General features: G+C 39.6%; 1 non-coding gene across 1 annotated transcript; it reads left to right on the top strand.

Annotated features, from left to right (window-relative positions):
* The first annotated feature begins 12,728 nt into the window (after positions 1-12,728).
* Positions 12,729-12,835, top strand: LOC127099196 (small nucleolar RNA R71). Its single transcript, XR_007793733.1, has one exon. It is a non-coding gene; the product is annotated as a small nucleolar RNA R71 (small nucleolar RNA).
* Positions 12,836-13,484: the final 649 nt, after the last annotated feature.

The raw sequence follows: 13,484 nt of genomic DNA, 5'->3' as shown, positions 1-13,484 counted from the left end.
TCATAATTTGTTTAGTTAAGTTTGACCCATTGTTTTAGCAGTTGGATATTACAATTATCCCATCGCACCTTACTAATATAGAACATGCACCTCGCTTTGGCGAAACCTACATTATCCGATACTAGTCTTGATGAGTGCTAAAACTTGGAAAGCATAAACTTAATATTTTAGTTTGAGGGAATTGCAATTGTTATGATCTCACCGGCTTGTTTATCATATAAATCGTCTCTCACATGCATCAACATACATTCACATGCATCAACATACATACAAACAAAATGAAACAGTTATGGCCCCTAGCCCAATTGTTCTCCCAAGCCAATGAGAGAACCTAAGCTAACCTACAACGATCTAAGCTTCTCCAAGCAAGATCTTCAAGGTTGTCCTCCTTTAATATTGAATTCTTCTCTAAGCTTCTCCAAGCAAGATCTTCAAGATTGTCCTCTTTTGATATTGAGATCTTCTCTTTCTTCATAACATTGTCTTCTTCTCTTTATTCATAACATTACATTCCAGAAGAAACTCGTTTTACATACGAGGGTTTGAGATGAGAAAAGAAGTTACATTAAGAGATCAAAAGGAGAGGCACGACACGCAGGTCGTATTTAAAACCCAAAACAAAATAAAGGACAACTAAGGCCATAACTGATCACCACAAGGCAATAATAATAAACACATTGTTATTATTAAATTTTAATTCCTTTAATTAATTAAAACCAAATTAAATTTCGGCGACCGTCACAAGCAATGTGAGTGTGACGACCGTCATGGGTGTGTTACGACCGTCACACATCCAGTTTGTTACGCCTGTTACGCTCGTCACACGAGCTTCACGCAGCCAAAGTAACAAACTTTGAAACAGTCAACACGCTCGTCACACGAGCTTCACGCAGCCAAAATAACAAACTTTGAAACAGTCAACAGACGTGTTCCAAAACCCTAAATTCACAACTCTTTGACGGCACAACCCTTGCGCCGTCACCAACCCTATTGCGCCAATTTCAGACCGTCAAACACACCTTGATTGTTGATTCAGTATGATTGATCAACAGGTCATTGCTTCACCATACTAATGTCGGATTCCGAAGCAAATGACCATTGATCGCTCAAAGGAAAACAATCATTTAGTGTTCGAATGAACGAAACAGAAACAGTATATCACATATACCGTATTTTGCATTAGGATTACTTATATCATATATAAGTTGATCGGTCTCAATTGCGTAACCTATGGACGATCGATGTATCGCTGCTTCACCATACTAATGTCGGATTCCGAAGCATAGTCAACATCAATCATCCAACTCGTACACTCATGATGCCAAATTTAATTGCCCGTTTAATTAATTGATTCATTCTGTCTTTTAATCATATTAATACAGAAATTAAACACCTATCCGATTCATGGTTTCGTAAGAGGCTCTGATACCACTGAAGGAGAATTGCGACCCAAAGCGCAGCGGAAATTAAAATTTTTCTCCTTTAGAGATCCTTACGAATGGTCATGATCAGTGATAGAATATTTACCTCTTGTGACGGTTGAAACCTTTGATGCAGATCTCTTGTGACAATCAAAACCTTTGATGCAAATCCACGAAGCGATCACGAACGTTGAACGATGACAACGTCTCTACTCAGTCCACACGAACGGGTTCCTTCAATCTCAGTGCTAGCTGGTACGAATGAAGGCTTTGAGTGAAAGAGAGAGAGAGTGATAGAAAACGAAAATAATGCAACCGCAAATTTTTGCTTCTGCACAAGGGTTCTATTTATAGAACCACTTGTGTGGGCTTCAAGCTAAAAGCCCACTTAAGTGTATTTTGGCCCATATCTTATAATATGCCCAAAATCACTTAAGCTCATGGTACCTTACCATATTTCGTATTCTACTCAAGTACATCGTACCTTACGATGCTCTATAATTCACTTAAGGGCACCGTACCTTACGGTATTCCTTAGTTACTCTATCTCTCATCAGTCCGTCCTTTGTGTGTGACCCTGTAGGTTTTCGTGACGTTGGCAATTATATTAAATCACTCATTTAACTTAATAAGCAGTGAGCGGTATCTAGCAACACATCACTGCTACCCAAGACACGAAAATGTCATGTGATCTGACAATTCCTTCTGTGATAATACTTATGTGTATAATTACCCTTTTGCCCTTATGTCTATATTGAACACAAGGCATAGACCGTGTCATCCTTGTTCAGTTCAATATTGGGCCCATAGACATTTATCCTGTTACGCAGGATGGGCAAATTCCATCTAGGACACTCATGTCCCTCAGCATGCTTTGTGGAGTACCCATTAACTGTCTTTATGGTTATCCAGTTACGGACAATGTTGGATCAGCAATAAAGCACTCGACTCTACATCTAGGATCCATAGTGGTTTCAGGTCGAAGAGTGGAATACACTATTATCACCATGAGAATAACTTATGACACCTTGCATAACTTTCTATATAGTATTCTCATAGCGGGTCAATCCGGTATAAATATTACTCTTAATATTCATACCTATGTTTAAGACTTGATAACTCTTTATCCATGATCCATGAGATGTGATCATCAGTCTACAAACATAATAGTCTTAATGCTTTAATGTTATCCCACTTCACACTAAAGCTCGACTACGGATACTTTAAGAATAGTGTCCTTATGTTTAATGTGATCTCATGATTAAGTCATACTTGATACATTAAACAGACTAGCTATTCTAGGGACTTTATTAAACAAACGTAATAAAGAAAAAGCCTTTTATTATTAATAAATAATTCGATACAAGTACCAAAAGTATTAGCCTCTAGGGCTTACACCAACACTAACAACCTCCTTCATAGTAGGATTTAAGCGGCGTTGTGGTTGAGCTACCGGCTTAAAATCCTCTTCCATTAAGATCTTGTGCATGCAATAGGAAGGACTAATTCCTTTTAGATCGGAAAGAGTCCAACCCATGGCTTCTTGATTTTTTTTAGCACATTGATCAAACGGGCTTCTTCATCATTTGACAAAAGGTTGCTTATGATGACCGGCTTTGCTTCGGTCTCATCTAGGAATACATACTTCAAAGTAGAAGGCAACATTTTCAATTCAATAGGCGCTTTTTCGTCATTAACCTCCTTCTTCAAGTCTTCCTCCTCAACTTCCCACGGTTGTAGTTTGTTTAAACCATCAAGTTCCCTTAAGAATTCATCAAGAGCTTGCTCTTCTTCAACTGTGAAAACTTCAAATGAGTCATCAAGAGCTAACTCCATAGGAGATATCTCATGAATATGCTTAGAAACCTCCAAAATTTCCTCTTCGATCACATCGATGCGAAAGCTATCACTTCTATCTTTTGAATGCTTCATTGCTTCGAATAGATCGAAAGTAACTTCTTCGTTTTGGACTCTCACCTTCATCAAACCGTCGTCAACGTCTATCATCATGCGCGCGGTTTTCATGAACGGTCGGCCCAGAATGAGCAGAGCATCATCATCCTCTTCCATATCAATAACAATAAAATCGACCGGGAAAAAGAATTTATCGACTTTAACCAAAACATCTTGGGCTACGCCATGAGGATGGGTAGTCGACTTATCGGCCAATTGCAACGCCATCCGGATGGACTTAATTTCAATGTTGCCAAGCCTCTTTACAATAGACAATGGTATAAGATTAATGCTTGACCCCAAATCAATTAGTCCTTTTCCCACATAGATATCACCAATTTTAACCGGCAAAGTAACTCGTCCCGGATCAACCTCTTTTTTCGGAAGCGTCCTTTGAATAATTGCGCTACAGCTTGCATCTAGGACAATGGTCTCCGGTTCCGTATACCTCCGCTTTTTTGTAAGTATGTCCTTCATGAATTTGGCATACTTGGGAATTTGCTCCAAGGCTTCGGCAAACGGAATGTTGATTTGCAATTGTTTAAAAATATCCATGAACCGGGCGTAATGTCGTTCATTCTCCCTTTTAGATGGAGCATGTGGATAAGGAAGGTTTTGGATTGGAGTAGCGCTTACTACCTCCTTTCCTTTAGCAACTCTAGAACTTCTCGCTCTTTTCTTTTTCACTTCCTCCCCCATTACTTCATCACTCGTATTTTTCTCAATTTCCACACTTTTTTTCTTTTCAACTTCACCATTCTTTTCGTTCTTTTCTTCTTCCTCCTCACTCCACTCCCCCACTTCACCATCAATATTTTCCTTCAATATTTCCTCCTCATTTTTTTTCTTTTCCTCTCTTTGTTCACTCTCATCTCTTTTTTTATTCTCACTAATCAACTCCCTCCCACTTCTTGTCGTGATCGCTTTACAATGCTCCTTAGGATTTGTTTGCGTGTTCGCCGAAAAAGAAGGACCGGGTTGTTGTTCCGCTAGTTGCTTAGCAAGTTGTCCAACTTGAGTCTCGATATTTTTAATTGCCGCATCGTTGCTCTTTTGATTAGCCATTGACATTTGCATAAATTGTGTCAATGTCTCTTCTAATTTTGAAGTTACGACCGGCGGTTGTTGAGGTTGATAATGATTTTGGGGAGGGTTTTGACGGCTAGAAGAACCACCCCCATAACCTTGGTTATGGTAATAGTTACTCCTAGGTTGGAACCCTTGATTCCCTTGGAAGTGTTGTTGTTGATTTTGAGGATGTGGTTGATAAGGTTGTTGTTGTTGTTGTCTTGGTTGGTAGTCCCGTTGGTTCGCCATGTAGTTTACTTCTTCGAACCCGGGAGGTGGACAAAATTCGGTGTCATGCTCACCTTTGCAAAGCTCACAACAAGCTATTTATTTAGCTTTTGAAGGTTCTCTCAACTCTTTTATTTGCTGCGTTAAGAGTTCCACTTGTTGTGAAATCAGTTTGTTTTGGGCAAGAATGGCATCGTTCGTCCCAAGTTCAAGCACTCCCGGCTTCTTCAAAGAGTTGCCTCTACTTTGACTTTGAAGATCATTTAGAGCCATTCGATTTATGATATTTGTAGCTTCTTCGGCGCTTTTAGACAATAAAGAACCACCCGATGTAGCATCCAACAACGTCTTGCAATTTGGTTGAAGTCCATTTTTGAAAATATGGATTTGAGTCAATTCATCAAAACCATGCCCTTTACATTTCTGAAGCATGGATTTGAATCTTTCCCACGCCTCATTTAATGATTCATTGGTTCCTTGTGAAAACACTGAGATGGCCGTCTTGGATTCCATGAACCGGTTATGGGAGAAAAATCTTTCGATGAACTTCTCTTCCAACACGTTCCAGTCTGTCATGACGGCTGGTGTTTGATCTAAGTACCAATCTTTTGCTTTGCCTAGCAAAGCGTGGGGAAATAATCTTTTGAACAACGGGAGCTCTTGAGCTTGATCAACTCCGGCCGTCAATGTTATCTCGTAAAATTTGGTGAGAAAAGCAAAGGGATCTTCATGGTCCATTCCGGTGAATGGACTTCCATATAGTAAATAAAGAGTTCCCGTTTTCATCTCGGCTTGCCTTCCCGTGTGGTTGGCAAACTGAGCAGTATTCCTTGGACTGTTTACACATGGAGTGGAAATGGGCGGTGGTGGTGGTTCCATTATAGGTATGAACGGTGGTGGATGTGTGGTAGAATAACTTTCTCCTTGTTCTTGTCGTTGTCTAGCTTGTTGCCTCCTTCGTCTCGTTCTGCTGTTCAGCCTCCTTGTGGTTCTTTCGATCTCGGGATCAAAAAGAAGTTCGTCCACAGGAATCTGCCCTCGCATAAAACGAAAGCTGCACACTAAACCAAACAAATTACAAGCACAAGTCAAAAATTTGAAAGCTAAAAATTAAGCAACTATTGCGATGCTCGCAATATCAATTCACAATCCCCGGCAACGGCGCCATTTTGTTGAGTGTAATTTTAAGTGTCGGGTTTTTGTTATCGTCTCCACAGGGATTGTGAGATATCACCGCCGTTCGACAGTTGTTTCAATTCTTAACTCGTAGTAACAAGGGGGTTTTTGGGTTTAGTCACGGTATCTTGCATAAAAGTGTAATAAAATGCGGTAAAAGATTTGGTTTTAATATTTGAGAAATATTGCCAAAGTTAGGGTTCGACGATCACTTTGCATGTATATGTTCGATCAACAAAACTTATAAACTCCTTTAGATGATAAACTATTTCACAAAGTCCTCCCAATGTGTTTATCTCTAACACACATTGTGAGTTTTCCCATTTTGATCCATTGTTTATCTCTAACACAATCTATCAAAATGACAACTTTTTGGTTCAACCTTATGGTGAACAAAATCATTCATTACTATCTCTAGCTAACAAACAAGATTGGATGAAAACCTAGGTAAAAAGTTGGTAAACATCTCTCGATCATAAACTAACACAAAGAGTTTTCAATAAAACAAAATTTTCACCATATATTCACCATTAAAGAGTTTACAAATGAAGATCATCCCATTTACACATAAAGCTAATGATCATCTACATCTAACCTTGACAAAATGAAGAACTTAGCTACTCATTTTCATGGTAGCTTGGTCAACAAGTTTCGGAAGAAGGTTGATCAACATCCGAGTCGAATAATCGAGATTGGATGGGAATCCACCTTCTTTTTGTGAAAGATTGTTAAGAGATGAAGAGAAATGATTTCTAGGTCACAAAAAATCTCTAGAGCAATGCTGGAAAATATCTAAAAAGTACAAAAGTATGGAGGTGTAAAAGTATGGCTCCAAAAAGTAGCCCTTGCTACTTATAGAGCTGCTACTGAGCTGTCATGCTCGCTAGGCGAGCAGAATGGCTCGCCTAGCGAGCCCCAAAATGAGGCACCTGAGGCACCTGCACCTAAAGAAATAACCTCTGCCAGATTGGCATGTTCGCTAGGCGAACAAAACCTTCGCTAGGCGAAGCCCACGCTTCACCCTTCGCTCCAGCGAGCTTAGGAGGTTTTGCTACTGTAATTGCTCGCTGGGAGCTCGCTAATGGCTCGCCTAGCGAGTGAGTGCTGGCTGCGCTTTTGGCCAAGTCTGGACGTGTTCGCTACACCCTTCGCTGGCAGCTCGCCTAGCGAGTTTGTTGATGTTTGTCACTGTAAAATACTGGAGCTCTTCGCTGGGTTCTCGCTGGGCGCTCGCCTAGCGAGCTCTTCGCCACAGCCCTCGCCTAGCGAGCTAGCTGATGAATGCATCCTTTCTTTGGTTCCTTTGCCAACTTTCTTGTGGCTTTATTTTCTATTATTTCATGCCTAATTCCTGCACAATAACACACAAATCAAAGGTCCCAAGATCATTTATCATTGTATTGCAATTCATCAAAAACAAAGGTGGTTTTGAACACTTTAGCAAGGAAATGGAGTGAAAGATGCCCATATTTGATAGCTCAAATAAGCACTTTTGGGTATCTAACAGAGGGTTCATCCATGGTAATGAACAACACTCGGCTGTTGTGATTAAGGGTAATGAAGATGAAGACTGCGCCAATTTTGTGACGCGTGGAGAGACTTACAACAATTGGGTTGCTGTTGATATTCCTGTTATCGTTCACCGCTCTAAGTAATTTGTTTTCATGTTTTAAGAAAAATCCTTCCCTTATGCCTAAGGGAGAAGTGAACATTGTTAGGCATTTTCAATTATCATTAATAAAATGCAATTCTATTCATCCACATTTATGATGTTTTATTTTTACTTTGTGCCTTTCTGAAAATGGTAATCACCAAAAACATAAATAAATAATAATTGTCCATCTGCATAATATTTGGTCATAATTCACTTCTCTAAAATCAAAATATCAAATCATTATGCAGGTTGGTTCCCAAACCCATTGAATACAATGATCCTACTCCCTCTCCAAACTTTGATTTCCCTGTGTTTGAGGTTGTGGAAGAGATTGATGATGATGAAGTATCTGATGAATTATCATGTCTACTTGAGCATAAGGAAGAAGTCATTCAGCCGTTCAAAGAGCAGATTGAGCTAGTCGACTTGGGTTCCGAAGATGATGTGAAGGAAGTTAAGATTGGATCTCAACTGCGTCTAGAGGCTAAGAAGGGGTTGATTGATCTTCTTCGAGAATATTCAGATGTGTTTGCTTGGTCCTATCTGTTGGTGTAAGCCCTAGAGGCCAGTACTTTTGGTACTTGTATCGAATTATTTATTAATAATAAAAGGCTTTTTCTTTATTATGTTTGTTTAATAAAGTCCCTAGAATAGATAGTCCGTTTAATGTATCAAGTGTGACTTAATCATGAGATCACATTAAACATAAGGACACTATTCTTAAAGTATCCGTAGTCGAGCTTTATTGTGAAGTGGGATAACATTAAAGCATTAAGACTATTATGTAGACTGATGATCACATCTCATGGATCATGGATAAGGAGTTATCAAGTCTTAAACATAGGTATGAATATTAAGAGTAATATTTATACTGGATTGACCCGCTATGAGAATACTATATAGAATGTTATGCAAAGTATCATAAGTTATTCTCATGGTGATAACGGTGTATACCACCCTTCGACCTGAAACTACTATGGACCCTAGATGTAGAGTCGAGTGCCTTATTGCTGATCAAACATTGTCCGTAATTGGATGACCATAAAGATAGTTGATGGGTACTCCACGAAGCATGCTAAGGGACATGAGTGACCTAGATGGAATTTGCCCATCCTGCATAACAGGATAAATGTCTATGGGCCCAATATTGAACTGGACAAGGATGACACGGTCTATGCCTTGTGTTCAATATAGACATAAGGGCAAAAGGGTAATTGTACACATAAGTATTATCACAGAAGGATTTGTCAGATCACATGACATTTTCGTGTCTTGGGTAGGAGTGATGTGTTGCTAGATACCGCTCAATGTTTATTATGTTAAATACGTGATTTAATATAATTGTCAATGCCGCGAAAACCTACAGGGTCACACACAAAAGGACGGATTGATGAGAGATAGAGTAACTAAGGAATATCGTAATGTACGATGCATTTATATGAATTGTAGAACATCGTAAGGTACGGTGTACTTAAGTAGAATACGAAATATGGTAAGGTACCACGCGCTTAAGTGATATTGGCATATTATAAGATATGGGCCACATACAGTTGAGTGGGAATTTTAGCTTGCAGCCCACACAAGTGGTTTTATAAATAGAACCCTTGTGTAGAAGCATTTGACAGTTGCAATTTCGTTTTTCTCTCTCTCACTCAAAGCCTTCATTTGTAGCAGCTAGCACTGAGATTGAAGGAATCCGTTCGTGTGGACTGAGTAGAGGCGTTGTCATCGTTCAACGTTCGTGATCGCTCCGTAGATCTGCATCAAAGGTTACAATCGCCACAAGAGGTAACGATTCTATCACTGATCATGCCCATTCGTAAGGATCATTAAAGGAGAAATTTTAAATTTCGTTGCGCTTTGGATCACCCTTCTCCTTCAGTGGTATCAGAGCCACTTACGAAACCATGCATCTGATAGCTGTTTATTTTCTATATTTTCTGTATTAATACGATTAAAAGACAAAATGAATCAAAGAATAAACGAGTAATTAAATTGAGATCGATCAAGTTATATATATGATATAAGTAATCCTGATGCAAAATACGGTATATATGATATACTGTTTCTGTTTCATTCATTCAAACACTTAATGGTTATTTTCTTTTGAGCGATCAATGGTCATTTGCTTCTTGATCCGACATTAGTATGGTGAAGCAATGACGTGTTGATCAATCATATTGAATCAACAATCGAGATGTGTTTGACGGTCTGAAATTGGTGCATTAGGGTTAATGACGGTACAAGGGTTGTGTTGTCGAAGAGTTATGCGATTAGGGTTGTGACTGCGCAAGAGTTGTGCTTTAAAGTATCAAGTGTTGATGCGAAAAACAACGTCGATTTCAAATGAATTGTTCATTAAAATTTTCGGCAGCGGAACCCCCGTTCCCGCTGACCGGACAGCGGACCCCCGGCTAACTCTGCATAGTGTGATCGGTCGCCGAAATTTAATTTGGTTTTAATTAATTAAAAGAATTAAACTTAATAATAATAATGTGTTTATTATTATTGTCTTGTGGTGATCGGTTATGGCCTTAGTTTTCCTTTATTTTGTTTTGGGTTTTAAAATACGACCTGCGTGTCGTGCCTCTCTTTTAATCTCTTAATGTAACTTCTTTTCTCATCTCACTCCCTCGTATGTAAAACGAGTTTCTTTTATGTAATGTAATGTTATAAAGAAAGAGAAGAATTCAATATCAAAGGAGGACAACCTTGAAGATCTTGCTTGGAGAAGCTTAGATCGTTATTAGGTTAGCTTAGGTTCTCTCATTGGCTTGGGAGAACAATTACGCTAGGGGCCATAACTGTTTCATTATGTATGTATGTTGATGCATGTGAATGTATGTTGATGCATGTAAGAGTGTCTGGCTAGACACTCCAACAACTGGTCTATAAATGGTAAAGGGAAATGATCCTTCCTGGTTGCTTTATTTAACTTTCTATAGTCTATCCACATCCGCCATCCTCCTTCCATCCGTTTTGCTACATGTTCGCCTTTATCGTTTTGCACGACTGTGATGCCTCCCTTTTTAGGTACTACATGCACAGGGCTCACCCACTTACTATCTGAGATCTGGTATATTATACCTACCTCAAGTAACTTAAGAACTTCTTTTTTAACGACATCACTCATTATAGGGTTTATTCTTCTCTGATGCTCTCTGAAGGGTTTTGAATCTTCTTCGAGCGAAATCCGATGCATGCATACGGATGGGCTTATACCTTTCAGGTCAAAGATATTATATTCTAAGGTTGAGGGATATCTTCGTAAAACGTCTAAAAGTTGGCATGCTTCCTCTTGGCTCAAGGTAGCACTGACTATAACTGGACGGTTCATCTCTTCATCGAGGAACTCATATCTTAGGTTCTTAGGCAGTTCCTTAAGTTCTAAGGTTGGTTTCTTAGGGCATGGCATAGGATCTGGGGTAAGGGATAAACATTCGTAAAGGTTATCATCGATGTAGGGTTTCCTAAAGTCATCATCTTCCAGTATGAGAGTTGATGGCAACTTAATTGTTTTTATGATTTCTTCTTGTTCTAATTCCCTAACACATTCATCAATGATATCTATGGCATAACATGCGTGTCCCATCACAGGTGCCATAAGAAATTTCGAAAGTATAAATTCTATTTTCTCGTCACCTACCTCAAAGGTCAACTTTCATCTCTTGGCATCTATTATGGCTCCTGCAGTTGATAAGAACGGTCTACCTAGAAGGATTGGTATATCATTGTCCTCTTTAATGTCCATGACAACAAAATCAGTAGGGAGAAATAACTGAACTATCCTAACAGGGACATCTTCTAGAATGCCTATCGGATACTTAACAGATCTATCGGCTAACTGAAGTGACATCTTAGTAGGCTGTAATTCTCCTAAGTTTAACCTCTCACAAACTGCTAGAGGCATTAAGCTCACACTAGCTCCTAAGTCTAGAAAAGCTTTTTCGATGACATGACTTCCCAAAAGGCAAGGAACGGTGAAATTTCTAGGATCTTTATCTTTTTTGGCTAACTTATTCTCGGAAATAGAATTGCATTCCAAGGGTTTCGGATCGTCGAGTCTACGTTTGTTGGTAAGGATGTCTTTGAGAAACTTTTCATAAGAAGGTAATTGGGTGATGGCTTCTGTGAAAGGGATTTCTACGTGAAGTTTTTCTATAACCTTAATAAATTTCTGATACTGGTTATTGATCTGGGTTTGTTTGAGTCTTTGCGGATATGGTATAGGTGGTTTATATGGCGGGGGTGGTATATAAGTTTTGTCTTTAGGTTCTTCTCCTTTTTCTTGACCTTCCTGGTTTTCAGATTCCCCTGGTTCTTTTACTTCGTCTGTGGGTTCAGTATATTCCTTAGAAGTTTTGGGTTCACTCAATCTTGGGTTTGGTGGCTCATCATAAGCGTTCCCACTTTGTAGGGTAATGGCATTGGCTTGCCCTCTCGGATTCTGTTGAGGTTGTCCAGGGAACTGTCCTCCAGGTGTAGTCTGGGGGGCTTGGTTTAAAGCTACCTGAGAGATCTGGGTTTCAAGCATCTTGTTATAAGTAACTATTTGGTCAACCTTGGTTCCTAACTGGGTAATCAGTTCGTTAACGTGAATATTCTGGTTTGTGAACTCTTTGTTTTGTTGGGTTTGAGCAGTGATAAAATTTTCCATAATTTTCTCAAGGCTCGACTTTGGTGGTACGGGTTGCATAGGTTGATTTGATCTTGGGGCTTGGTAACCTGGTTGTCTCAGAGGCGCATTATTTTGGATAGGGTTATTGTTCTTATAGGAGAAGTTTGGGTGATTCCTCCATCCAGGGTTATAGGTATTCGAATATGGGTTACCTTGGGTGTAGTTCACTTGCTCATAGTGGGTTTCGTTTAATAGAATGCATTCTACAGATTGGTGTCCTTTGGTTCCACATATCTCACAATCCGACAAAACTGCGGTTGCAGTATTCGGGTTTACGCACATATGCTCGACCTTGAGGGCTAATGCGTCCATTTTAGCTTGCATCATGTCTATAGAGCTTAACTCATGTACTCCTCCTTGGACTTCCTTCTTCTCAATTGTCGCTCGTTCGACTCCCCATGATTGATGGTTTTGAGCCATATCTTCGATGAGGGCACTAGCTTCAAGATAAGGTTTGTTCATCAGTGCACCGCCTGCGGCAGCGTCGATGGTCATCTTAGTGTTATAGTGAAGTCCATTATAGAAGGTCTGAATGATTAACCAATTTTCTAAACCATTATGTGGGCATGCTCTTAACAGCTCTTTATATCTCTCCCAAGCTTCGAACAGCGATTCTCCTTGGTTCTGGGTAAATCTAGTTATATGGTTTCGAAGAACGGCAGTCTTACTTGGGGGAAAGTATCTAGCAAGGAGTACTCTTCTAAGGTTATCCCAAGTCGTTATGGAATTGGGTGGAAGGGAATCTAACCAAGATAGGGCTTTATCTCTAAGGGAAAAATGGAATAATCTTCAACGGATTGCCTCAGAAGAAGCTCCATTGGTTTTAAAAGTGTCTGCTAATTGGAGAAAGATTTTTAAATGTTGGTTTGGGTTCTCAGTAGCGAGACCTGCGAATTGTCTTTGTTGCACTAGTTGCAACAGGGAGGGTTTAAGTTCGAAATTATTAGCTGGGATGGTTGGGTTTACTATACTAGAACTAGGTTCTTCGTTGGATGGTTAGGCGAAATCCTTAAGAGGTCTTTGGTTTTGATCTTCGGCCATAACTCTCCTAATTCTATGGAAAAATAAATGTGCACAAGCGTAACGTTCAGGTTCCGCCAGAGGATATACTAAGCTTCCGGTGCTGCGAGTTCTTCGCATTGACCGGCGGGTAATAACCTAAGTCCAAACGATATAACAACAGGGTATGAAATTTTGACGAAATTGGTCCTCGGCAATAGCGCCAAAAACTTGATGCGTGCTTTTCGCAAGTATACGAACGCGTCAGAGTAATATAAAAGATTGTCGAATCCACAGAGACCAAGTG

The sequence above is a fragment of the Lathyrus oleraceus genome, chromosome 6 (assembly GCF_024323335.1).
Source record: "Lathyrus oleraceus cultivar Zhongwan6 chromosome 6, CAAS_Psat_ZW6_1.0, whole genome shotgun sequence".
Lineage (NCBI taxonomy): Eukaryota > Viridiplantae > Streptophyta > Magnoliopsida > Fabales > Fabaceae > Lathyrus > Lathyrus oleraceus.
This window is presented reverse-complemented; position numbering and strand designations above follow the sequence as displayed.